Genomic DNA, 26,240 nt, shown 5'->3' with positions numbered 1-26,240 from the left:
CAGCATTCTAAAGTGCAAAATATCCAACCTCCAGTGCCATGATTGATTGCCATGATGGCGTACCTATACGTCGGAATCCCAATACGACCATGATATACAGGTACGTCAAATGTCGTGAGGGGTTGAAATACAATTGAGCAACGCAGTTTACCCAAAACCATGTATGATGTGAATATAATCGTAATAGAAAAACCGGGTAAGGAAAAATTGGAACTTAATTCATACAGGCTCATATCCTTATTAAATACACGTAAAAACTTTATCGCCTGGACCCATGATGGACTTATATACAGGAATGGAAGAAGGACGTTGTTGGTTCATGCCTAAAAAACAACTAAAATCAACTTGGTATTTATAAATAATTCAATAAAAATACCAAAACAAAATTGCACTTTAAACCATAAGACTTGGGCATTATTGAAAGCAGATAGGAGGATGAGCTGAATCATTTGTCTCCTCTTTTTAAAAAGAAACAACGAGAGACTCGCGCGAGTCTCTCGCATTGCACACGCAGGTGTGACCCTGGCAAACTAAAACACTCAGCTATACAATTCATTAGGATCAGCAAAATAAAAATGCCCTAGGCCATTTCACACACTGCTAAAGACTCAGTGATGTGATAACAGCGTTTCCTGATTCCTGAAGCTCACATGATCAAGCGGAGCTATCATAGGAAGTATAAAAGATAAGAAATGGCCAAGGAATGGTATTCTATGCCTGTAATGTGTCGGGGTAGGAGATCAGAGCACACAGCATATTGATAGAAAAAGGCCTATAGCAATAATGTTGTATTAATTATATGCTGATGTACCAGACTGAAAATTGGAGTGATAGTCTCAATCTGTGAATGATAATCCAAATATTAAAATGACATATATGGAACTGTTGTAGTGGTTTTTCAATGCTATACTGCATTAACAGCACATTAATCGCTGATTATTATTTTTGCTCAATTCAAGCAGGAAGGGACAGTATTAGGCTATGTGCACACGCTGCGGATTCTACTGTGGAATTTTCAGCGCGGATTTTACAAAATCCACAGGTAAATCTGCGGATTAGCCTGCACTGCGGTTTTGTTTTCCATTGATTACAATGGTACTGTACACCACAACAGAAACTGCTGCGGATCCGCAGGACCAAAACCGCTGCGGATCTGCAGCAGAATCTGCAGCGTGTGCACACACCCTAAAGGCCCTTTTACATTTAGCGATGCACCAGCAATCCGACCAGCGATCCGACCCGGTCAGGATCGCTGGTGCATCGCTAAATGATTGCTAGTGAGCTTTCACACAGGCAGACCACAGCGACGCAGCAGCGACGCAGCGCACGATACTCACCTTTCACACACAGCGATCCTGACGTCCTCCCACCCGCCTCCAGCGTCGCTCGTCGTCACAGCAGGAAGCTGACGACGAGAAATGGAGCCGGACATTCTCGCGCGATCAGCGATGGACAGCGGGGGAGCCGGTCGGAGGTAAGTATCACACATAGCGATATCGCTAGCGATATCGCTATAGCTTCACAAAACCGGTGACGTTTTAGCGATATTGCTAGCGATGTCACTTAGTGTAAAACCCCCTTAAGGGTTCACTCACACGGGGGTATAAATCAAATGAGTGCAATACGATAAAAAAATCAGATAGCACTCAAACCAATTTTACTCAGTGAACCACTGCAGATTTGTGTATTTTTTCCTCAACTGCATTCAGCATGAGAAAAAAATCACAGCATGCTGCAATTTTACTCCTAAACAGATATAGTGCGAGAAAAAAAAGCACATGTTGTACAGATCACCAGTAGGAAATCTGATTTTTATGGATACATTATAAATCTGTTGTGTAGGAAATTGTAAATGGTGCTGTAAAGATTAATATCTGCTGAGTTGCATATGGACTGCACACGGATGACAGATTTTTTTTATACGTTAGTGTGAGTGAGCCCTTAAAGCGCTTCTTGCTAATTGTGCAACTAAAATCTAATTCTAAATTGAAGCTTTTGCGTCACTGGAAGTGTGATTCCTGCAGTTTGAAAGATGCAAGCCATTTTTTTAACGAGAAATATCTATAATGCTGAAAATTAATCACAAGTATTTACCTATGAAATTGCTTTAATAGTCTAATACGAGATGTGCACACACCACCTAAGTATACCGGCAAGTTGTTGGTACTGGCCCGGATTTAGGGGGGCCTAAGGGGCTATTCAGCTATATCACTCCTTCGGATTAGATCAGATAAGGGTTTGTTCAGTTCAGCTACCTTCGAGGAAGGAGGTGGAGCCACGATGTCAGCATGAGAAGAGGATTCTCCACCACGGAGCGTGGCAGGACTTCAGTCACTGTGTCTGTGTATACTGTATGTATACAGTGTGACCCTGTTTACAGTATAGTGCTGTGTATACACTTTATACAGCCCCTCAGCCTCTATTCTATATACAGCCAGCACAGCAACAGCCTCTGACATATACAGACAAGTAAACAGCCTCTGATATATACAGCCTGGCAGCAGCCCCTCATACATATATAGCCCAGCAGCAGCTTCTAATATATACAGCCCAGCAGCAGCCCCTCATATATATACAGCACAGCAGAAGCCTCTCATACATATACAGCCCAGCAAAAGCCTCTCATACATATAGAGCCCAGCAGCAGTCTTTGATATAGACAGCCCAAATTTCTACAATATACATACATACATACATATGTACAGTACATATTTTAATCTTTAATTCCCTTTCAGGACTTCAAGGGATCACAAGGTCATTTTGTTACTTTTACATTACCATCATGGACAATCATGAAGGAGATAGACACAGACATCGCACAAGAATTTGGGAGTCTGGGGCTTCGAAAAGACATAAGGCAAAAGAAGCAACAATGAAATCAACAGGAGAGATAGCGAAGACAAGAAAATTGGATTAATTCTGTACTGTTCATTCAAGGCAAGTGTCGGAAAGGAGTAATGACCTTCTAGAATCTGATCAACCTGACAATGCTTCAGTGGAAGGCTATGTGCCCACGCTGCGGATTGGTCTGCGGATTTGTATCTGCGGAACCGCAGGTAAAACCGCAGGTAAAATGGCCAAAAACCGCAGCGGATCCGCAGTAAAAACCACAGCGTGTGCACATAGCTGAAATGGTTGCTGATCCTGGCAAAGAAAAGGCTGATGTAATGTGTACAACTGAAGAACGCAAAGATAAGGAGACTGATAGTGGCACATCTTATGAAGAAGGTGAAGTTGAGGGCCCACCAGGGGGCGATGACATTGGACTTTGGCCATCCATTATTTAGGAACAGATGCAACATTTCTGGCAGAAAAGGGGTGCATCAACAATCCAGCACTGTGATGAAAGTTTGTTCATTGCATACTCGGTTCAGCAACCTAGAAAGGACTACAATATTCCAAAAAAGAGCACACTTGGGCTTTTCCGTCATCAAATTCATAATGGAGAAGTCATAACAAGGAATTGGTTATGCTTCTCTCCCTCTAAAGGATGCATTTACTGGTTCACGTGCAGATTGATGTGCTTTATTACAGCATCTGAGTCTTATGATTCTGTGATTGAAAACATTCACAAGAACGTATAAAAAGTCATGAGCAGTCAGCTGAACTTCTGAACTCCACAATTGCTTTCAATATGAGGTTAAAAGCGATTGGGCGAATTGATGCGGAGCTAACACAACAGGTCGAGGCTCAGAGCATTATTGGAGGTCAGTATTGAAATGAGTAGTAAATGTTATTCAGTTTATTGCCGAGTGTGGCTTAGGGTACCATTACACTAAGTAATGCACCAGCGATCCAGACAATGATACGACCTGGTAAGGATCGCTGGTGCATCGCTACATGATCATTACATGGCCATCAAACAGGCAGACTTACCCAACAACGCAGCAACGATCCAGCGATCCGTATAACCTTGTCAAACAGCAGCGATTCTGACGACTCCCGCCTGCGTCCATGATTTGAGTCACTAACAAGTCGGTGCATGTTGGCCAGCGGGACACCAGCGATCAAAAAATGGCCCAGGAAATTCAATCACGATCAGCGATTTTGCAGCGGGGGCCTGGTCGCCGCTACGTGTCACACGTAGCGAGATCGCTGGTGAGGTCGCTGTTGCATCACAAAATCGGTGACGCTTCAGTGATCTCGCTAGTGATCTCGCTATGTGAGACAGGGCCTTTAGCATTTAGAGGAGATAATGAATTGTTTGGATCACCTAGAAATGGAAACTTTCTGGGCATTCTTGAACTCATCGTCCAGTACAATGACTTTCTTGCACAGCATATCAAAACTCAAGCCAATCGCGGCAAGGGTCATACAAACTACCTGTCATCTGCAATTATGGAAGAAATTATCAATGTAATGGGCGAATAAGTCCTCAGAGAAATTATTTCTCAAGTTAACAAATCAAATTACTACTTCACCTCTTTGGACTCCACACCCGGTGCAGCTCAAGTTATCCAACTTACCCTTGTATTGAGGTATATGGAGAAAGATGGTCCTGTGGAACGCTTTGTAACATTCATGGCAAACAAAGGCCATGGAGCTCAAGACATGTTCAATGCCTTGGAATTTTTGAAAAGACACGACCTAGACCTGGGAAATTGCCGCGGTGAAAGTTATGACAATGCACCTGCAATGAGTGGCAAATACAATGGCCTGCAAGCCAAAGTGAGAGAGAAGAACAATCTTGCATCCTGGATTCCGTGTACTGCACACTCTTTAAATCTGGTTGCTAAAAATTCTTTAGAAAGCTGCTCGAGTGCTGTACATTTTTTTTACTTCCTTGAAAAGCTGTTCCTCTTCTTCACAGTTTAAATCAGCATCAGCTCCTGACTGAGGCTTTGAAAAATATGGACTCAGCAACAGCATTGACTCTCAAACGTGTCACAATTACGCATTGGTCCTGCAGAGCTGACGCTACTAAGGCCCTTTAGCATGACTATCAGCAGATTAAAGATGTACTTAAACAGATTGCTGATGACTTTGAAGAAAAAAGCTGTGTACGGTGTGAAGCAGAAGGACTGTTAAGACAAATGAATCAGCTTGAAATTGGTATTAACACCAACTTTTGGAATGATATCCTGCAAAGAACAGATGCTACTGGTAAAAATCTACAACATGTAAAACTCGATCTAAACACTGCTGTGGTGTCACTCGTCAGGTCTTACTCAGATGACTTGGACATTACATTTATCGATGAACTGTGTCAGTTTGTAACTTGCCAATTTATTCACAGACGAGGAGCCAAAAGATATCAGCACTGAAATTTTCATGTACAAGCTTATCATGGAAAAGGGTGTGCAGGACACTTTCTCAAATATTGAGATAGCTCTAAGGATATATCTAATTTTGATGGTAACAAACTGCAGTGGTGAGCGTTCCTTCTCAAAACTCAAATTAGTTGAAAACCGTTTAAAGACATCTATGACGCAGGAACAACTCGTAAATTTGGCTGTCATGAGCATCGATTAAGTCAACAAAAAATGTCCAAAACCATATCCGGCACTTCAAATAGAATGAACATATTAATCCCATATACATGAGTCTCATGGAAGAATAAGGAAGAGATCCCACCATTAAAAACCAATATTTTATTAAACAATCAAGATAAAATATAAAATAGGTAGTAAAAAAGCAAAATACTGTCCAGGGGACACCAGGGTGCAGTGGATCGACCAAAATTATTGTATTAAATACAAAAACATCAATGCACAAAGTACCAAAATGCTAATTATGTGGCCCAAAACAAAAAAACATCACATTTCATACAACATATTGCTGTGATGTGGTAAAGTAACCATATAGATAAATGGAGCACAAGTAAAGGTAGCAGTAACCCCAATGAATCAGAGTACCCACAAGCAATCATGAACCATGGTAAAGTGAATAGTGCTTAGAAAGTAAAAATGTATATTTACCATATAAGAAAGATGTGACCGCTCGGTGTCCCCTCATCCTGATGAGCGTTTCGCCACCTGCTTCTTCTGGCCGTGCACTAGTATAGACCATGTGGAGTGAGTGTTGTATGCATGTATGTATGTCTCTGTTGACTGACTCATTATGAAACCTCTACCCTTGTCACGCATGTGTTGGTCAACCTTGCCAGTTAGTGCCTAGGCAGTGCAGGTAGGAGGCAGAGTCAGGGACTAGCATAAGCGCCAAGTAGTGGCTTTGCCTGTATGCCACTGTGCACTTGGTCTGCACTCCATGGTAGCCAGCATCTATTAGTGGTGTTTGCAGGTGCGACACCGCACGCATAGTGGGTCTAGAGGGACTCTAATCCTGTGTCTTTGGGGCAGAGTTCTGTGACTGTACACTAGCGCTCACTTTGCCGAGCTCTGTGACATTTAACAGGTTACGGCATTTATATTCCACGGTAGTGCGGTTCTGTGATGCAACAGAGTCCGCCTCTGTACACACGGGTAATGTTAACCCGCGTGTGTTCTTCTATTATACTGCCATATAGCGTCCGCCATTACGGGGGAAGCAGGTAACAACTCTGCCCCTGTTTTCATGTTGTCATGTTTTCATGTTGTCTCACTGACAATATATGTTTGGGGGCTCTCTATTCTTTGGGGTCTGCTCTGATCCTGTCCACACAACTAACAGTAGCCGTGGAGCGTACCTATGATGATCCTAGACACCTCGGCACAAGCCGGAGAGCTCACTAAGCCTAAAGCAAGAAAGGGGATATCTAAACTGCTCCAGAGCAGACCCCAAAGGAATAGATAGCCCCCAAACATATATTGTCAGTGAGACAACATGAAAACACAAACGCAGGCAGAAAAATAGACTGAACAAACGATGGGGCCCACACTAACTAGACAGGACAGGAAAGGAAAGACACTGTCTGCAATCACTCAAAAAACCCTGCAAAAAGTCCAACAGGTCTGATGCACAAAAAAGACTGAAGTCGCACGACTTCGCCACCACTGTATCAGCACTCTGGTATATTCTGAAAGCAAAGCAAAAAGAGAACAATATAACAGGGGACAAAACAAACTGGCCTAAGCAGCAATATATAGGCGGTGATTCAGCACGGCCCCAGCTGGAGCTAGCTGACCCGCACAAAGCACAGATAGACTAAACCAGATCAAATGCAAACAGAATAGCAAATGAACCACTTAGCTGAACCATGCAGGGAAAGAGCAGGAGACATCAGACCTCAGAAGGCACAGGAAGAAAATCACCAGCAGGGATAGAGGGAGTCAGCTGTCTTAAATCCCAATCAGAAACCCCAGATCTCCAATCGTCTTCCTTATTATCAGGTGGCAGGCCTCTGTCAATCAGATCAGCTCCACTACCTCCAGTAACCACCAGAGGGAGCCCAGAAAGAGAACCCGCAACCCCTCTGTCAATCTGACCTGCTCCACTACCTTCAGAGGGAAGCCAGAGAGAGAATTCACTACAGTCCCTGTTTAGTGACCTGTTATGATTTAGTCACCGTAGGAGGCAAAAACAGAAATGCTAGCTAAGTCCAGAAAACCAGAGAAGTTGGCAGCTATCGGATTGCAGACCCCTGAACCTATCAACACAACTAGCAGTAGCCGTGGGGGGTTCCTACGATGCCCTAGACCCCTCGATCACAGCCGGAGAATTAAATAGGCCTAAAGAAAGAAAGGGGAAATCTAAACTGCCCCAGAGCAGACCCCAAAGCAAAAGGCAGCCCCCAACATATAATGACGGTGAAGCAAGATGAAAACACTAAGGTTGGTTTCACACTTGCGTTTTTTTTCGCGGGATTTTAGCGCTAAAAAACGCATGCGGTTTTTTTCCCTATACTTTGCATGGGATGCGCTTATGTGCGCATACACATGCGTTTGTATGCGTTTTTCCGCGCATGCGTTTTTTTGCGGTATGCGCTCGGGCGCACAAAATGCATCCTGTTGCATTTTTTGGGCGTCCGACTTGCCTCAAAAAAACGCATGCGCGCGCAATGCGTTTTTTTACAGCAGGACACCCATTAAAAGTCTATGGGTGCGCATATGTGCGCATTGGCATGCTTATGTATGCGTTTTTTTGCGCATGCGTTTTTTTTTTTAACCATTAGTTTGACAATGGAATTTAGGGGTTTGGGTTAGAGTTAGGGTCAGTTAAGGGGGTTTAGGGTTAGGGTTAGGGTCAGGGTTAGGGTTAGGGTTAGTATGGTTTGGTTAAGGGTTAGGGTTAGGGTCAGGGTTAGGGTCAGGGTTAGGGTTAGGGTTAGGGTTAGTATGGTTTGGTTAAGGGTTAGGGTTAGGGTCAGGGTTAGGGTCAGGGTTAGGGTTAGGGTTAGTATGGTTTGGTTAAGGGTTAGGGTTAGGGTCAGGGTTAGGGTCAGGGTTAGGGTTAGGGTTAGGGTTAGTATTGTTTGGTTAAGGGTTAGGGTTAGGGTCAGGGTTAGGGTCAGGGTTAGGGTTAGGGTTAGGGTTAGGGTTAGTATGGTTTGGTTAAGGGTTAGGGTTAGGGTCAGGGTTAGGGTCAGGGTTAGGGTTAGGGTTAGGGTTAGTATGGTTTGGTTAAGGGTTAGGGTTAGGGTCAGGGTTAGGGTTAGGGTTAGTATGGTTTGGTTAAGGGTTAGGGTTAGGGTCAGGGTTAGGGTTAGGGTCAGGGTCAAGGTTAGGGTTAGGGTCAGGGTTATGGTTAGGGTCAGGGTTAGGGTCAGGGTCAGGGTTAGGGTTAGGGTTAGGGTCAGGGTTAGGGTTAGGGTTAGGGTTAGTAAAGTCATGGTTTGAGTTAGTGTGAGGGGCCACCTAATGTTGGAAAAAAACGCAAACGCGGTAAAAACGCACTAAAAACGCATACAAACGCATAAAAACGCTGCGTTTTTTTCATGCATGCTCATAAAAATGCTTGAAAAAAACGCAGCATTTGTATGCGTTTGTATGCGTTTTTTCAATGCGTTTTTTTGCGGGAAAAACGCGCTGCAAAAAAAAGCAAGTGTGAAATTAGCCTAACACAGACAGAAAGATAGACTGAGCAAAGACGGGGCCCAAGCTAACTAGATAGAAAAGGACAGGAAGGCTGCTGTCTGCAATCCGTGAAAAACCCTATGAAAATAAGAGCCTTCAGACTGACAGTGAAAAAGGCCCTGAAGATGCTAGGCTTCAAAAAAGCTATGTCAGTACTCAGGAATATTCTGAAGACAGAGCTACAGGCAAAAGGAGATTCAGCTCACCCCAGCAGGGAATGGCAGAATACAGAAAAGCAAGGAAAACAAAAACAAAACATAAATGCTAACAGGCAAAGCAGAAAACTTAGCTTTAGGGGAGCAGGAATCAGACTGGTGTCCTAGAAGTCCACAGAGAAATCACCCGCAGGGCAGAAGGGCGTCGGCAGCCTTATATCCAGTCCGTGACTCCACTCAGCCAGTCATCCTCGTTAGGCTCAGGTGCCTGATAATCAGGCTCATTACCTTTCTTTACCAGAATAGGGAGATCACCAGACCTCAGTGACGAAGGGGAAAATGAACTCACAACAGTACCTCCCCCTTGAGGAGGGGTCACCGAAACCTCAACCACGCCACCAGGGCAATCAGGGTGAGCCCGATGAAAGGCACGCACCAATCTTTTGGCATGAATATCAGAGGCAGAGACCCAGGAATTATCCTCCTGACCATAACCTTTCCACTTAACCAAATACTGGAGTCTCCGTCTAGCCAGACGGGAATCCAGTATTTTCTCTACCTCATATTCCATGTTACCTTCAACCAATACAGGGTCTGGAGGTGCCACCCCAGGAACAACGGGTTCAATAAACCTCTTCAACAAAGAACTATTGGAACACATTATGGATTTTAAATGTGACAGGAAGAGCCAAACGAAAAGAGACCGGATTAATAATCTCCAAAATCTTGTAAGGTCCAATAAATCTAGGCTTAAACTTAGGAGAAGCCACCTTCATAGCAATATTTTTTGATGATAACCACACCATATCACCAATCTTAAACTGTGGACCAATGGTCCTATGTCGATTGGAAAACCGCTGGGCCTTTTCCTGGGAGAGAGATAACTTATCCACCACTTGGTCCCAGATCTGGTGCATTCTCTCCACCTCAGTGTCAACACCTGGGCAGGCAGAAGGCTCCACCTGCCCTGAAGAAAATCGAGGATGAAACCCAAAGTTACAAAAAAAAAGGTGACATCAAAGTGGCAGAACTAGCTCTATTATTTAAAGCAAATTTCGGCCAAGGGCAAAAATGAAACCCAATCATCCTGATCAGCGGAAATAAAACATCTCAAATATGACTCCAAGGTCTGGTTTGTTCTCTCTGTCTGCCCATTGGTCTAAGGGTGAAAAGCAGAGGAGAAGGACAACTGAATTCCCAGCTTGGAACAGAAAGTCCTCCAAAATCTACACACAAACTGAACTCCTCTGTCAGATAAAATGTTCTCAGGAATCCCGTGTAAGCGAACTACCTGTTGCAAAAACAGGAGCACCAACTCAGAGGAAGATGGCAACTTAGGGAGTGGTACAAGATGAACCATCTTAGAGAACCAATCACAAATCACCCAAATAACAGTCATTCTTTGAGAGACCGGCATATCAGAGATGAAATCCATTGAAGTATGGGTCCATGGCCTCCTGCGGACCGGCAAAGGCATCAACAGCCCACTAGAGCGAGAACAAGATTTAGACCGGGAGCAAGTCCCACAGGACTGCACAAAATTCCTGACATCATGAGACAAGGTGGGCCACCAAAAAGAGCGACTCACCAGATCTCTAGTACCAAAAATACCTGGATGACCAGCCAATGCAGAGCAATGAACTTCAGACATCACTCTCTTCTTCCACTGGTCAGGAACATACAACTTTACACTGGGACAAAGCTCAGGTTTGTCCTCCTGGAACTCTTGCAGAGCAAGTCTCAAATTGGGCGAGATGGCAGAAAGAACTACCCCTTCGCCTAAGATGGTAGCAGGCTTGGTCACCACAGGAGAATCAGCAAAGAAACTCCTAGAGAGGGCGTCTGCCTTGACATTCTTAGTTCCAGGAAAAAAAGAGACCACAAAATCAAAACGTGTAAAAAACAAGGCCCACCTAGCCTGTCTAGGGTTCAAGCGTTTAGCCGACTCTAGGTAAATCAAATTCTTGTGGTCAGTGAGGACCACAACTTGATATTTAGCTCCCTCCAACCAATGTCTCCACTCCTCAAATGCCCATTTCATGGCCAACAGTTCCCAAACCCCACATCATAGTTACGGTCAGATGGAGAGAACTTTCTGGAAAAGAAAGCACAGGGATTCATTTTAGATGTTACAGGATCCTTTTGGGACAAAACAGCTCCTGCACCAATCTCAGAAGCATCCACCTCTACCTGGAACGGGAGTGAGACATCAGGTTGCCGCAAAACCGGGGCGGAGGTAAATCTTCGCTTCAGCTCCTGAAAGGAAGCAACAGCCTCCGGAGACCAATTCAACACATCAGCACCCTTCTTAGTCAGATCAGTCAATGGCTTGGCAATACTAGAAAATTTTGCTATAAATTTCTGATAAAAATTAGCAAAACCCAAAAACTTCTGGAGGGCTTTCAAAGAAGTGGGCTGAACCCAGTCATAAATGGCCTGTACCTTGGCCGGGGCCATTTCAATAGTTGACGGAGACAAAATAATTCCCAAAAATGAAATCCTCTGTACTCCAAAAAGGCATTTCGATCCTTTGACATACAGGGAATTCTCCCTCAAGAACCGGAACACAGTCCGAATACGTTCCACATGAGAATCCCAATCCTTGGAGAAGATCAAAATATCATCCAGATAGATAATCAAAAATTTATCGACAAAGTCTCGGAAAATATCGTTCATGAAGCACTGGAAGACAGAAGGGGCATTAGTGAGCCCAAAAGGCATCACCAGGTACTCAAAATGTCCCTCCGGAGTATTAAACGCCGTCTTCCATTCATCCCCCTGCTTAATGCGGATAAGATTATACGCCCCCCTGAGGTCAAGCTTGGTAAACCAGCAAGCACCTCTAACTCTAGAGAATAGATCCGAAATCAGGGGTAACGGATACTGATATTTAATAGTAATTTTATTGAGGGCACGATAATCAATACAAGGCCTTAAAGAACCATCCTTTTTGGCCACAAAAAAAAAACGGCACCTAAGGGTGAAGAGGATTGTCTAATATGACCCTTCTCCAACGACTCCTTAATATAGGACCGCATAGCCTCGTGCTCGGGTACAGATAAATTGAAGAGCCGACCCTTGGGAAATTTACACCCCGGGCTTAGTTCAATTGCACAGTCATAACTCCTATGAGGAGGCAAGGACGCAGACTCATTTTCACTAAATACATCATAAAAGTCCGCCAAATAGTCAGGAACATCATGCGACTGAGGAGAGGTGGAAAAATCCGGAGCCTCACTAAAGGCACACCGACAACCCCAACTCACCACAGACACAGATTTCCAATCCAAAACTGGATTATGAATTTGCAACCAGGGAAACCCCAGAACAATGGCATCATGCAGACCATGCAACACCAAAAATCTGCAATTTTCTTGATGGTCTGGGGCGACCTGCATGACCACCTGGGTCCAAAACTGAGGTTTATTTTTAGCCAAAGGAGTAGCATCAATCCCCCTCAAAGGGATAGGCGTCTGCAGAGGTGTCATCGGAAATCCACAACGTTTAGCAAAATCCAAGTCCATTAGGTTTAGCGCTGCTCCCAAATCCACAAAAGCCTTGGCGGAAAATGTGGACAGGGAGCAGATCAGAGTAATTGCCAGAAGAAACTTAGGTTGAACACCACCAACAGAAAACGTGTGTGCAAAGCGTTTTTCTCGTTTAGGACAAACAGAAATAATATGCGAGGCATCTCCACAGAAAAAACACAGCTTATTACGCCTTCTGAACTCCTGACGTTGTGCCTTAGACAAAACTCTATCACATTGCATAGGTTCAGACGTCTGTTCAACCGGTGGCAACACCTCTCGTGCAATCCTGCGTTCACGTAAACACCGATCAACCTGAATGGCTAATGACATAGAATCGTCCAGACCAGAGGGAACAGGAAATCCCACCATAGTATCTTTTACAGCTTCTGACAAACCCTTCCGAAAGAGAGCAGCCAAGGCATTATCATTCCAGGTAGTATGGACTGCCCACTTTTGGAACTTTTGACAGTACAACTCTCGACCCTGGTTCAATGCCAACAGGGTCTTTTCAGCCTGATCAATAGCATTAGGTTCGTCATACAACAACCCCAAAGCTTGAAAGAATGCGTTCACATTAGTCAGAATAGTATTATCTGGTTTCAAAGAAAACGCCCAATCCTGGGGATCGCCACGCAGCAAAGAGATGACAATTTTAACCTGCTGCGCGGAGCTCCCTGCCGAGTTAGGCTTCAAGGCAAAAAATAATTTACAATTATTTTTGAAACTCAAAAATTTAGATTGATCCCCAAAAAATACATCAGGTGTAGGGATCTTTGGTTCAACAGCATGCAAACGAGCAAGGTAGGCGGAAATTCCCCGCACTTCCGCAGCGAGCTGCTCCACACGATCAGACAATTGCTTTATCTCCATTGAGAGAGAAAAAAAATTCCCCCTACGACCTCAGAGATATAGAGGAAAGAATATACACACACCTTTTTTTTTTTTTTTTTTTTTTAAACACAATTCTTTCCTGCTATTGAGTCCTCTAGGATCTGCGGTATGGCGGGTGATTCTGTTATGATTGAGTCACCGTAGGAGGCAAAAACAGAAATGCTAGCTAAGTCCAGAAAACCAGAGAAGTTGGCAGCTATCGGATTGCAGACCCCTGAACCTATCAACACAACTAGCAGTAGCCGTGGGGGGTTCCTACGATGCCCTAGACCCCTCGATCACAGCCGGAGAATTAAATAGGCCTAAAGAAAGAAAGGGGAAATCTAAACTGCCCCAGAGCAGACCCCAAAGCAAAAGGCAGCCCCCAACATATAATGACGGTGAAGCAAGATGAAAACACTAACACAGACAGAAAGATAGACTGAGCAAAGACGGGGCCCAAGCTAACTAGATAGAAAAGGACAGGAAGGCTGCTGTCTGCAATCCGTGAAAAACCCTATGAAAATAAGAGCCTTCAGACTGACAGTGAAAAAGGCCCTGAAGATGCTAGGCTTCAAAAAAGCTATGTCAGTACTCAGGAATATTCTGAAGACAGAGCTACAGGCAAAAGGAGATTCAGCTCACCCCAGCAGGGAATGGCAGAATACAGAAAAGCAAGGAAAACAAAAACAAAACATAAATGCTAACAGGCAAAGCAGAAAACTTAGCTTTAGGGGAGCAGGAATCAGACTGGTGTCCTAGAAGTCCACAGAGAAATCACCCACAGGGCAGAAGGGCGTCGGCAGCCTTATATCCAGTCCGTGACTCCACTCAGCCAGTCATCCTCATTAGGATCAGGTGCCTGATAATCAGGCTCATTACCTTCCTTTACTAGAATAGGGAGTTCACCAGACCTCAGTGACGAAGGGGAAAATGAACTCGCAACAGTGACCATAGGAGGTGGTTCACTAGACACAGCGGCGTTTTCCTCCAAACTGTCCTTCCAGCGGACAATTACCATTGGCCCATGCACTCTGTGATAAAACACTCCGGGATCGCCTTTGCTGGGGTCAAAGGTCACGTGCATTCAGCATGAAACTCAGGCGCAGAGCTGGGATTCGTGTATAACTGACCCTGGGTCAGGTTTATTAACGGTGAAAGCAATGCAAAAGGAAATAAAACATAAAACAAATCCTTGCCTGTCCGGCACTAACTAAACAATGGACAACCTAACTACCAACTGGCAAGCTTCTCCCGTCCAGCCAAACCACAGTTGCAGTGGGCACTGCTTCCACTCACGTGTGTCTCTGTGTTCCCAGGCTGAGACACTCACACAACCACCTTGCATCCTTTTATATCCACCTCCCATTATCCATTATTAAGCAGGTGCGATACTGACTAGACTAGGCCACATAGGAAAGGAATCTGGGCGAGATATACCTGCCCTCATCCACTATTCCCACATGATTCTCACATATCCCCCCCTTCTGCTCAGACCACTCCGGTCGAGCAATGACACCCGCCAAACAGTGCACTCGGGACAGGGCATCTGCATTTCCCATCTGTACCCCTGGGCGGTGCTCCACCGTAAAAGTGTAGGCCTGCAGGGCAAGGAACCACCGGGTCACCCGGCTATTCCGTTCCTTGTTCAAGTGCATCCACTTGAGAGGGGCATGGTCAGTGATCAGCCTGAACTTTCGGCCCACCAGGTAATATTTGAGGGCCTCTAGAGCCCACTTAATGGCGAGGCACTCTTTTTCTACGACTGCATACCTTTGCTCGTGTTTATTCAGCTTCCTGCTGAGATAGAGGACTGGGTGTTCCACTCCGTCCCTCACTTGTGAGAGTACAGCCCCGATACCGGTATCAGAGGCATCCGTTTGTACCACAAACTCACTGCGGAAGTCCGGAGTCACCAGTACGGGCTGAGAGCAAAGTGCCTGTTTTAGGCTATGGAAGGCTTCTTCAGCCGCTAAACTCCATTTAATCATGACGGAGTCTTTCCCTTTTGTAAGATCCGTCAGGGGGGTAGCGATGGCTGCAAAATTGGGTATGAACCGGCGATAATAACCGGCGATCCCCAGGAAGGCTTGCACCTGTTTCTTGTTGACAGGTTGTGGCCAGTCCTGAACCGCCTGAATCTTATCAACCTGGGGTTTAACAACACCCCTCCCAATTACATACCCCAAATACCGGGCTTCTTCTAGCCCGATGTGACATTTCTTGGGGTTCGCGGTTAGACCTGCCTCCCACAGGTCGTCAATCACAGCTTGTACTTTCTGGAGATGAGTCTCCCAGTCCAAGCTGTAAATGACAATGTCATCCAAATAGGCCGAAGCATACCGCCTATGTGGCCTCAAGACTCGATCCATCAGTCTCTGGAAGGTCGCCGGTGCCCCGTGCAGTCCAAACGGCATATACACATACTGAAATAAACCTTCCGGCGTAGCAAATGCTGTCTTTTCTCTGGCAGCCTCCACCAGAGGGATCTGCCAATACCCCTTTGTTAGGTCTAGGGTCGTAATATACCGGGCTTTTCCTAACCGATCTATTAACTTGTCGACCCGGGGCATGGGGTAGGCATCAAATTTTGAGACCGCATTCAGTTTCCTGAAGTCATTGCAGAACCGGATGGTGCCGTCCGGTTTAGGAATTAGCACAATCGGGCTGGACCACGCACTGTGCGATTCCTCAATGACTCCTAACTCTAACATTGCCTTCACTTCTCGGGAAACGGCTTCACGGCGCGCTTCCAGGATTCGGTAGGGCTTTACGTGAACTGTGACACCAGGTTCCGTTACGATGTCATGTTTCATTAGCATAGTCTGCCCGGGTTTTTCTGAGAAAAACTTTTGGTTGTGAAGTAGAAACTGCCTGACTTCCGTCTTTTGCCGTTCCGAGAGAGTCTCTGCAACCCGTACCTCCGGTACGGTATGCGAGCAGACAGGACGGGCCAGCTCCGCTGACAAGGCAGACCGATCCTTCCAGGGCTTTATCAGATTTACATGATAAATCTGTTCAGGTTTCCGTTTACCTGCCTGGTATACTTTGTAGTTTACTTCACCAACTCTTTCCTTGATCTCAAAGGGGCCCTGCCACTTTGCCAGGAACTTACTGTCCACCGTGGGGACCAGGATCAACACCCTATCTCCGGGTGCAAACGTACGGATCTTGTCGCCCCTATCATAGATTCTTTTTTGGGCTCCTTGAGCCTGTATCATGTGTTCTTTGATGATAGGCATAACAGCCACAATACGGTCCTGCATTTGTGTGACGTGATCTATCACTGTTTTAAACGGAGTGACCTGACCCTCCCAGGTTTCTTTTGCAACGTCTAACAGTCCGCGAGGACGTCGGGCGTACAATAACTCGAAAGGCGAGAATCCCGTGGAAGACTGGGGTACTTCCCTGATGGCAAAAAGCAAATACGGAAGTAAATAGTCCCAGTTCTTCCCATCCTTGTCTATCACCTTTCTCAGCATCTGCTTCAGAGTTTTATTGAACCGTTCAACCAACCCGTCTGTTTGAGGGTGATACACGGATGTGCGTAACGGTTCGATTTGTAACAATCGGCAGAGCTCCTTCATTATCCTGGACATAAAGGGGGTCCCCTGGTCGGTGAGTATCTGTTTTGGTATACCGACCCGACTAAACACATGCACCAGCTCCTTGGCAATCGTCTTGGTGGCCGTGTTACGCAAAGGGATGGCCTCCGGGTAACGAGTGGCATAATCCAAGATGACCAGGATATGTTGGTGTCCACGTGCAGACCGTGGAAGGGGCCCAACTAAATCCATCCCAATCCTCTCAAACGGGACTTCAATAATAGGTAGGGGTACCAAAGGGCTACAGAACCGGGCTTAGGTGCAGAGGCTTGGCAGTCAGGACAAGACTCGCAATATACACGAATATCGTGATGCATGCCTGGCCAAACAAAACAGTGTAATATCCTTTTGGTGGTTTTCTGGACTCACAGGTGACCTCCCATCACATGTCCGTGGGCCAGGTCCAGCACCTGCCGCCGGTAGGGTTTTGGCACGACTAATAGTTGCACCGTATCTTCCCCCTTTTTCTCTATCTGATAGAGTAAATCATTCTCCAGAACCATGTAAGGATATGCCAGCCTAGAGCCAGGTTCTACGGGTACCCCATTTATCACTTTTACATTTGTCCTAGCCTGAGAAAGGGTAGGATCCTTTATTTGCTCGCTTTGGAAGTCATCTTTCTGAACTTCCAAATCCGGCAAACGGGGAGGTGGACGGCTGTCGGCCTCCTCCTCTTCCCCGGTCTCCTCCGTATCACCCGCCATGACTGAAAACGGGAACTGTAGGTCATTTCCAGCAGACTCTTCCCCCGAGTCTTCCGGGGAGACCTCTTCCAGGGGTTCGGGACCCACACGCGCCCTGGGAGAAGAATCATGTACACTATTACCCCAGGGTATCAACTGATTCTCCCACAATTGCCAGAAGTGGGGAAAATCCCGGCCCAGGATAACATCATGCAATAACGCCTGGACGAGTCCCACTTTATGTTGCACAGACCCATAGGAAGTAGTAATGCATATGACCGCGGTGAGGTACGAACAGGTGTCTCCATGCACGCACGTTACAGAAAATTTGTCTGATGGTCCAGTCGGAGCTGACACCAGACTGGCCTTCACCAGAGTCACCACACTTCCCGAGTCTAACAATGCCACCACATTTTTGCCATCAACAGTTAAATCACACAAATGTTTTTCCACATCTTTTTGACCGGCATTCACACTCACTACCCGTGCCACCACAGACATGCGGTTTTTAGAGTCTGTGACGTCGCACTGCATGGGTTCAGTAGTGACCGGACAGTTCGCAGCAATATGTCCCATCTCTTGGCAGCGGAAACACCTAACGGGCCCCTTGCTTAGACCATAGTTCGTTACTCTCGGCCTCGCAGTGCGGGCAGTCCCGTTTTCCTCCCCCACTGTCTTAGGGATTTTTCCATCTCCCCTACTCCCTGGAACAGTCTTACCGGTTCCCCGTGGAGATGATGAAGAACGAGGTGGGGTAGCGTCGTCTCGGAGTCCTTCCGCCACGGAGTAACGTTCAACCAGATCCACCAGTTGATCTGCCGTCGTAGGATTTCCATGGCTTACCCACTTCCTCAGGGCTGGCGGTAGAGCTCTCAGGTACTTGTCCATGACGACTCTCTGAATTATCTCTGGCGCTGTCAACACCTCGGGTTGTAGCCACTTCTTCGTCACGTGGATCAGGTCGAACATCTGTGACCGCGGTGGTTTATCCTGCTGATAAGTCCATTGATGCACTCTCTGTACACGGACAGCGGTCGTCACTCCCAGCCGGGCCAAGATCTCGGATTTCAATTTGTCAAAGTCCTGCGCAGCGTCAGGTTCCAAGTCATAATAAGCCTTTTGGGCCTCACCGGAAAGAAACGGGGCAATCAGGCCGGCCCATCGTGCCTTCGGCCATTTTTCTCTCACCGCCGTCCGTTTAAACGTGGTCAGGTATGCCTCGACGTCATCTTCGGTCGTCATTTTCTGCCAGTACCGACTCACGTGAATCACTCTCGACTCGGCTTCCAGGTTAACCTCCCGTAGGCTTGCCAGGCGCTGCGGCACCTGCTGGAGAAGCGAACGATCGGTAACTGTCATGTCCACCAACTCCTTCAGCTGGGCCATCATCACCCGATTAGCTTCTTGCTGGACGGCGGTGGACTGTACCAGGGCTTTCACCACGTCCTCCATGCTCATGCTTGCAACGTGATGCCCGCGTTCTCCACCACAATGTGATAAAACACTCCGGGATCGCCTTTGCTGGGGTCAAAGGTCACGTGCATTCAGCATGAAACTCAGGCGCAGAGCTGGGATTCGTGTATAACTGACCCTGGGTCAGGTTTATTAACAGTGAAAGCAATGCAAAAGGAAATAAAACATAAAACAAATCCTTGCCTGTCCGGCACTAACTAAACAATGGACAACCTAACTACCAACTGGCGGGCTTCTCCCATCCAGCCAAACCACAGTTGCAGTGGGCACTGCTTCCACTCACGTGTGTCTCTCACACAGACAGGCTCTCTGTGTTCCTAGGCTGAGACACTCACACAACCACCTTGCATCCTTTTATATCCACCTCCCATTATCCATTAGTAAGCAGGTGCGATACTGACCAGACTAGGCCACATAGGAAAGGAATCTGGGCGAGATATACCTGCCCTCATCCACTATTCCCACATGATTCTCACAACTCATACAGTAGAGCTTTGCGTGGATTCTGGGGCAGAGGGCAACTTTATGTCTTCTGCTTTCGCCCAACGACACACAATTCCTCAGGTGATGCTCACCAAACCAGTGACCATACGAGTGGTAAATGGGTCGACACTGCCCTCACAGATAACTCATCAGACCATCCCATTTACTCTATCCATGTCTCCATCCCATCAGGAGATCATCTCCCTGCTAGTCATTCCTGAGGGAATTGATGAGGCCCTCTTAGGGATACCCTGGCTACGCTACCACTCCCCTAATATAGAGTGGTCCTCAAGGAAAATTCTGGGATGGAGTAAATCCTGTGAGGGTAGATGTCAGAGGGAGTGCGTTCAGGTTGCTACTACAGAGGTACCCATAGATCTTTCCTCTCTCCCCAAACACTATTGGCCCTATGTGGACGTGTTCTCCAAGAAGGCTGCAGTGACCCTTCCGCCTCACCACCCCTGTTACTGCCCTATTGACCTATTGCCTGGTGCTGAGCCTCCCCAGGGTCGAGTCTATCCACTATCTCTCCCGTTGATGGAGGAGAATCTGGCAAGAGGATTTATTAGGAAGTCAGTGTCACCTGCAGGGGTGGGGTTCGTGCAGAAGAAGAACAGAGAACTACATCCATTCATAGATTACAGGGGTCTTAATGCCATCACCGTTAAGAACAAGTACCATCTGCCCCTGATATCTGAGCTATTTGGTTGCTGGGAGTGAGGGTTTTAACTAAATTTGATCTGCGGGGTGCTTACAACCTGATTCGCATCCGTGAGGGGGACGAATGGAAGATGGCATTTAATACCAGGGAAGGACACTACGAGTATCTGGTGATGCCCTTCGGGCTCTGTAATGCTCCTGCCATTTTTCAGGACTTTGTAAACAATATCTTCCAGGACATGCTCACCACCTCGGTCGTTGTCTGTCTGGATGATATTCTCATCCACTCTCCAGCTATAGACTCCCACCGGAGAGATGTTTACAAAGTCTTTGACCTCCTATGGGCAAACTCCCTCTATGCCAAGTAGGAGAAGTGTGTGATTGAGCAGAAGTCCTTGCCTTTCCTGGGCTATATAATCTCCGCCCAGGGATTGGCTATGGATCCGGCCAAGCTACAGGCTGTGATGAACTAGCAGGAACCCCATTCTCTGAAAGCAGTATAGCGCTTTATGGGGTTCATTAACTATTATCGCCAGTTCATTCCCCACTTCTCAACTTTGGTAGCTCCCTTGGTAGCCCTTACCAAGAAGGAAGCAAATCCCAAATTGTGGTCGGAGGAGGTCTCCAAGGCCTTCCTCTCTATTAAGTCCCACATCGCCAGCGCTCCCATTTTACGTCGCCCCAATGTAGATAAACCATTTATAATGGAGGTGGATGCCTCATCCGTCAGTGATGGAGCAGTCCTCTTCCTAAAGGATGCTCAAGGTCCGAAGCATCCTTGCTTCTTTTTCTCCAAGACCTTCACACAGGCGGAGAGAAATTATTCCATCGGGAACAGAGAGTTGCTAGCTATGAGGTTGGCCTTCTCGGAGTGGAGACACCTCCTGGAGGGGGCTCGTTTTCCCTTCCAAGTTTACACTGACCACAAGAATTTGGTGTACGTACAAACCACCCATCGGCTAAATTCTCGCCAGGCTAGATGGTCCCTGTTCTTCTCCCGGTTCCATTTCACCCTCCATTTTCTCTCCAGGAAGAAGAACATTTGTGCCAAAGCTCTCTCCCACTCCGTAGTGTCATCAGAGGAGGAGGAGACTCAGTAAATTGTCCCTTCTGAGAGTCTGAGGACCGTGGCCCTAGCTATGAGGTTGGCCTTCTCGGAGTGGAGACACCTCCTGGAGGGGGCTCGTTTTCCCTTCCAAGTTTACACTGACCACAAGAATTTGGTGTACGTACAAACCATCCATCGGCTAAATTCTCGCCAGGCTAGATGGTCCCTGTTCTTCTCCCGGTTCCATTTCACCCTCCATTTTCTCTCCAGGAAGAAGAACATTTGTGCCAAAGCTCTCTCCCGCTCCGTAGTGTCATCAGAGGAGGAGGAGACTCAGTAAAGATGGTCCCTATTCTTCTCCCGGTTCCATTTCACCCTCCATTTTCTCTCCAGGAAGAAGAACATTTGTGCCAAAGCTCTCTCCCGCTCCGTAGTGTCATCAGAGGAGGAGGAGACTCAGTAAATTGTCCCTTCTGAGAGTCTGAGGACCGTGGCCCTAGCTATGAGGTTGGCCTTCTCGGAGTGGAGACACCTCCTGGAGGGGGCTCGTTTTCCCTTCCAAGTTTACACTGACCACAAGAATTTGGTGTACGTACAAACCACCCATCGGCTAAATTCTCGCCAGGCTAGATGGTCCCTGTTCTTCTCCCGGTTCCATTTCACCCTCCATTTTCTCTCCAGGAAGAAGAACATTTGTGCCAAAGCTCTCTCCCGCTCCGTAGTGTCATCAGAGGAGGAGGAGACTCAGTAAATTGTCCCTTCTGAGAGTCTGAGGACCGTGGCCCCAGTTTCGCTTGAGTTTGTGCCCCCGGGCAAGACTTTTGTGCCACCTAATTTGTGACAGGAGGTTCTTTCTTGGGCTCATTTTCCCAGGGTAGGTGGACCAAGAGGACATCTGAGCTTCTGGCAAGGACGTACTGGTGGCCGCATATGGCCAGTGATGTCGGAGAAGAGATCCATGCGTGTGTCTACTGCACCAAGAATAGGTCTTCTCTACAATGGCCTGCTGGGCTACTTTACCCCCTGCTGGTGGCGGACAGGCCCTGGGAAATGGTCGGGATGGACTTTATGGTGGGTTTACCCAAGTCCCATAGCTGCACAGTCATCTGGGTAGTCACCGACCATTTTTCTAAAATGGCACACCTGGTGCCCCTTCCCGTGGGTACCTTCTGCACGGGCCTTGGCGGCGTTGTTCATTAAGCACGTTTTTCGCTTACACGGTATGCCTTACAGAATTGTCAGCAACCGGGGTACTCAGTTCGTGTCTCGGTTTTGGAGAGAGCTTTTTCACCTACTCAGCATTAAGATGAATCTCTCTTCAGCTTATCATCCCGAGATGAACGAGTTGGTAGAGAGGGCCAACCGGACCCTGGTCACATACCTGCGAAATTTTGTTTCGCCAAGGCAGGATGACTGGGCATCCTTGCTACCATGGGCGGAATTTGCGCTTAACAACACCATAGCCAACTCTACTGAACAGATCACATTCCTCCTTTACTACGGCCAGTATCTACATGTCCCTGTGCCCATGTCCGTGTTGTCCACCGATTCTAGGGTGGCAGACAGGGTGGCGGAGACACCTGACATTTGGGACCACACACAGGATGCCATCCGGGCCTCCAAGGTATCTACATGTCCCTGTGCCCATGTCCGTGTTGTCCACCGATTCTAGGGTGGCAGACAGGGTGGCGGAGACACCTGACATTTGGGACCACACACAGGATGCCAACCCGGGCCTCCAAGGAGAGAATGAGGTCTCCGACCTTTGCTCCTGGTGACTTAGTGTGGCTCTCCGCCCGTAACATCAGACTGTGAGTTGAGTCCACTAAATTGCTACATAGGTCCCTTCAAGGTCCTGGAACAGGTCAACCCTGTGGTTTATCGTCTGGCCCTTTCCCCACGCCTAGATATCACTGATACCTTTCATGTCTCCCTCCTTAAATCCGTTCACTAGTCCTGGTTTTCCGAGTCATCTGCCGGGATATTGGGTTCGTCCATGGATGATTATGAGGTGAATGCTATTGTGGGATGCAAGGTGATACGTGGCAAAAAGTACTATCTAGTGGATTGGAAGGGTCATGGCCCAGAGGAAAGGACCTGGAAACCTTTTGAGCACATTCGTGCTCCTCAGCTCATTGCAGCTTTTGAGTATAGTGATGCCCAAGGAGGGGGACCCTAGGAGGGGGGGTAATGTTAGGTGTCGAGTTCCCACCACAGCACAGGGGGAATCTCAAGCTTTGTCCTCTGCGGTCTACCATTCTTTTTCAGCCACAGAGGTTCCTGCTCAGCAGAGACGTCGGTCCCAGCGTCTTGCTCAGGCTAATGCTATGCATTTGGTTGCTGCTCCTGCCCCAGGTTCAGCTATAGCATTCAGCATTAGTTAGCAGTGAGCAGACGCCCCTCGGACCAAGTCCTGCTTTTCTCCATCTGAGCATGCCCGTGAGACGACCGCTCATTGGTGGTCGGAGGTCATATGCTAAGCTCCTCAAGCAGCTCGAATTGGGCCATCAGCAAGGTCCTAGATGGCTGCAGTTATAAAAGGATTGCATGGCCGCACGGCCGTGCGCTAGTATAGACCATGTGGAGTGAGTGTTGTATGCATGTACATTGCCGTTCAAAAGTTTAGGGTCACTTAGAAATTTCCTTATTTTTTCAAGAAAAGCAGTTTTTTCCAATGAAGCTAACATTAAATGATTCAGAAATACACTCTATACGTTGTTAATGTGGTAAATGACTATTAGGTGTATAGAGGCCCATTTCCAACAACCATCACTCCAGTGTTCTCATGGTACTTTGTGTTTGCTAACTTTGTAAGAAGGCTAATGGATGGTTAGAATAACCTTGAAAACACTTGTGCAAGTGTGTTAGCACAGCTAAAAATAGTTTGGCTGATTAAAGAAGCTATAAACCTGATCTTCCATTGAGCTAGTTGAGAATCTGGAGCATTACATTCGTTGGTTCCATTAAACTCTCAAAATGGCCAGGAAAAAAGAACTTTCATGTGAAACTTGACAGTCTATTTTTGTTCTTAGAAAGGAAGGCTATTCCATGCGAGAAATTGCCAAAAAATTGAAGATTTCCTACAATGGTGTGTACTACTCCCTTCAGAGGAGAGCACAAACAGGCTCTAACCAGAGTAGAAAGAGAAGTGGGAGGCCCCGCTGCACAACTGAACAGCAAGACAAGTATATTAGAGTCTGTAGTTTGAGAAATCGATGCCTCACAGGTCCTCAACTGGCAGCTTCATTAAATAGTAATAATAATATTAATAAAAATTTTATTTCTATAGCGCCGACATATTCAGCAGCACTTTACGTTTCATTGGGGACTTGTAGACGATAGACATTACAGCATAACAATAACCACATAGATCATAACAGATATCAAGAGGAATGAGGGCCCTGCTCGCAAGTTTACAATCTATGAGGCAAAAAAAAAGGTAAACATGAAAGGTGGGTGGTAACAGTTGCCTTCATTGTTCGGACCAGCCATAACGTTAAGTGTGTAACAGTACAGACACAGTGGGCTAATAGATGCATAAAGCATGTGGGAACATGATGTGGGGAACCTGGTTATGGTAAAACTTTTGACTGTGCCACACAGGAATAGTTAGGTTAATGTGCTGAGGCGGTAGGCCAGTCTGAATAAATGCGTTTTTAGGGCATGCTTAAAATTGTAGGGATTGGGCTCTAATCGTATTGACCTGGGAAGTGCATTCCAAAGAATTGGCGCAGCACTGTATAGTCTTGGAGACGGGAGTGGGAGGTTCTGATTATTGAGGATGTTATCCTCATGTCATCATCAGAACGGAGGGCACAGGTAGGGTGGTAGACAGAGACGAGGGAGTAGATGTAGGGTGGTGCTGAGTCGTGGAGTGCTTTGTGGGTGAGGGTAATAAGTTTGTACTGGATTCTGGAGTGGATGGGTAGCCATTGTAATGACTGGCACAAGGTAGAGGCATCAGTGTAAGGATTGGCTAGAAATATGAAACTGGCTGTGACATTCAAGAGGAGAGGGGAGAGTTTGGTAAGAGGGAGACCAATTAGAGGAGAGTTACAGTAGTCCAAATGAGAATGAATAAGAGAAACAGTAAGAGTGTTTGTGGAGTCAAAAGTAAGAAAAGTTTGAATTCTACAAATGCTTTTGAGGTGCAGATAACAAGAGCAAGCCAGTGAGCAGATGTGGGGGGTGAATGAAAGCTCGGAGTCAAGTATGACCCCAAGACAGCGGGCATGTTGCTGGGGAGTAATAGTGGAAACACACACAGAAATAGAAATGTCTGGCATAGGTGTATTAGTGGAGGGAGGAGGCACAAGGAGTTCAGTCTTTGACAGGTTCAGTTTCAGATATAGTGAAGACATGATGTTAGACACAGTGTTTAGACAATCGCTGGTGTTTTCTAAAAATGCAGGCGTGATGTCAGGAGAAGAAGCATTTAATAGGGTGTCATCAGCATAGAGATGGTAATGGAAACCAAATCTACTGATTGTTTGACCAATAGGGGCAGTATACAAAGAGAAGAGAAGGGGGCCTAGAACTGATCCTTGAGGAACCTCAACAGTAAATGGAAGATGTGGGGATGAGAAGATAGCAAAGATGCAGTAAAGGAGCGGTCAGAGATATAGGAGGAAAACCAGGAGAGAATGGTGTCCTTGATGCTGATGGAGTGGAGCATAGTGAGGAGGAGCTGGTGATCCACAGTTTTGAATGCTGCAGAGAGATCCAAGAGAATTAGCATGGAGTAATGACCATTAGAAGGAAGGACACCGGAAGAGAGAGAGG

The 26,240-nt window shown here is 46.7% G+C and overlaps 1 protein-coding gene across 2 annotated transcripts in view; it reads left to right on the top strand.

Annotated features, from left to right (window-relative positions):
• Positions 1–26,240, top strand: part of CA11 (carbonic anhydrase 11) — a 1,551,304-nt gene that overhangs the window by 1,253,511 nt on the left and 271,553 nt on the right. The gene's annotated exons all lie outside the window — the stretch shown is intronic.

This window comes from Dendrobates tinctorius, unplaced genomic scaffold (genome assembly GCF_039654945.1).
Source record: "Dendrobates tinctorius isolate UK_male_01 unplaced genomic scaffold, ASM3965494v1 ptg000184l, whole genome shotgun sequence".
NCBI lineage: Eukaryota > Metazoa > Chordata > Amphibia > Anura > Dendrobatidae > Dendrobates > Dendrobates tinctorius.
The sequence above is the reverse complement of the archived record's forward strand: the minus strand, read 5'-3'. Positions and strand labels throughout refer to the sequence as shown.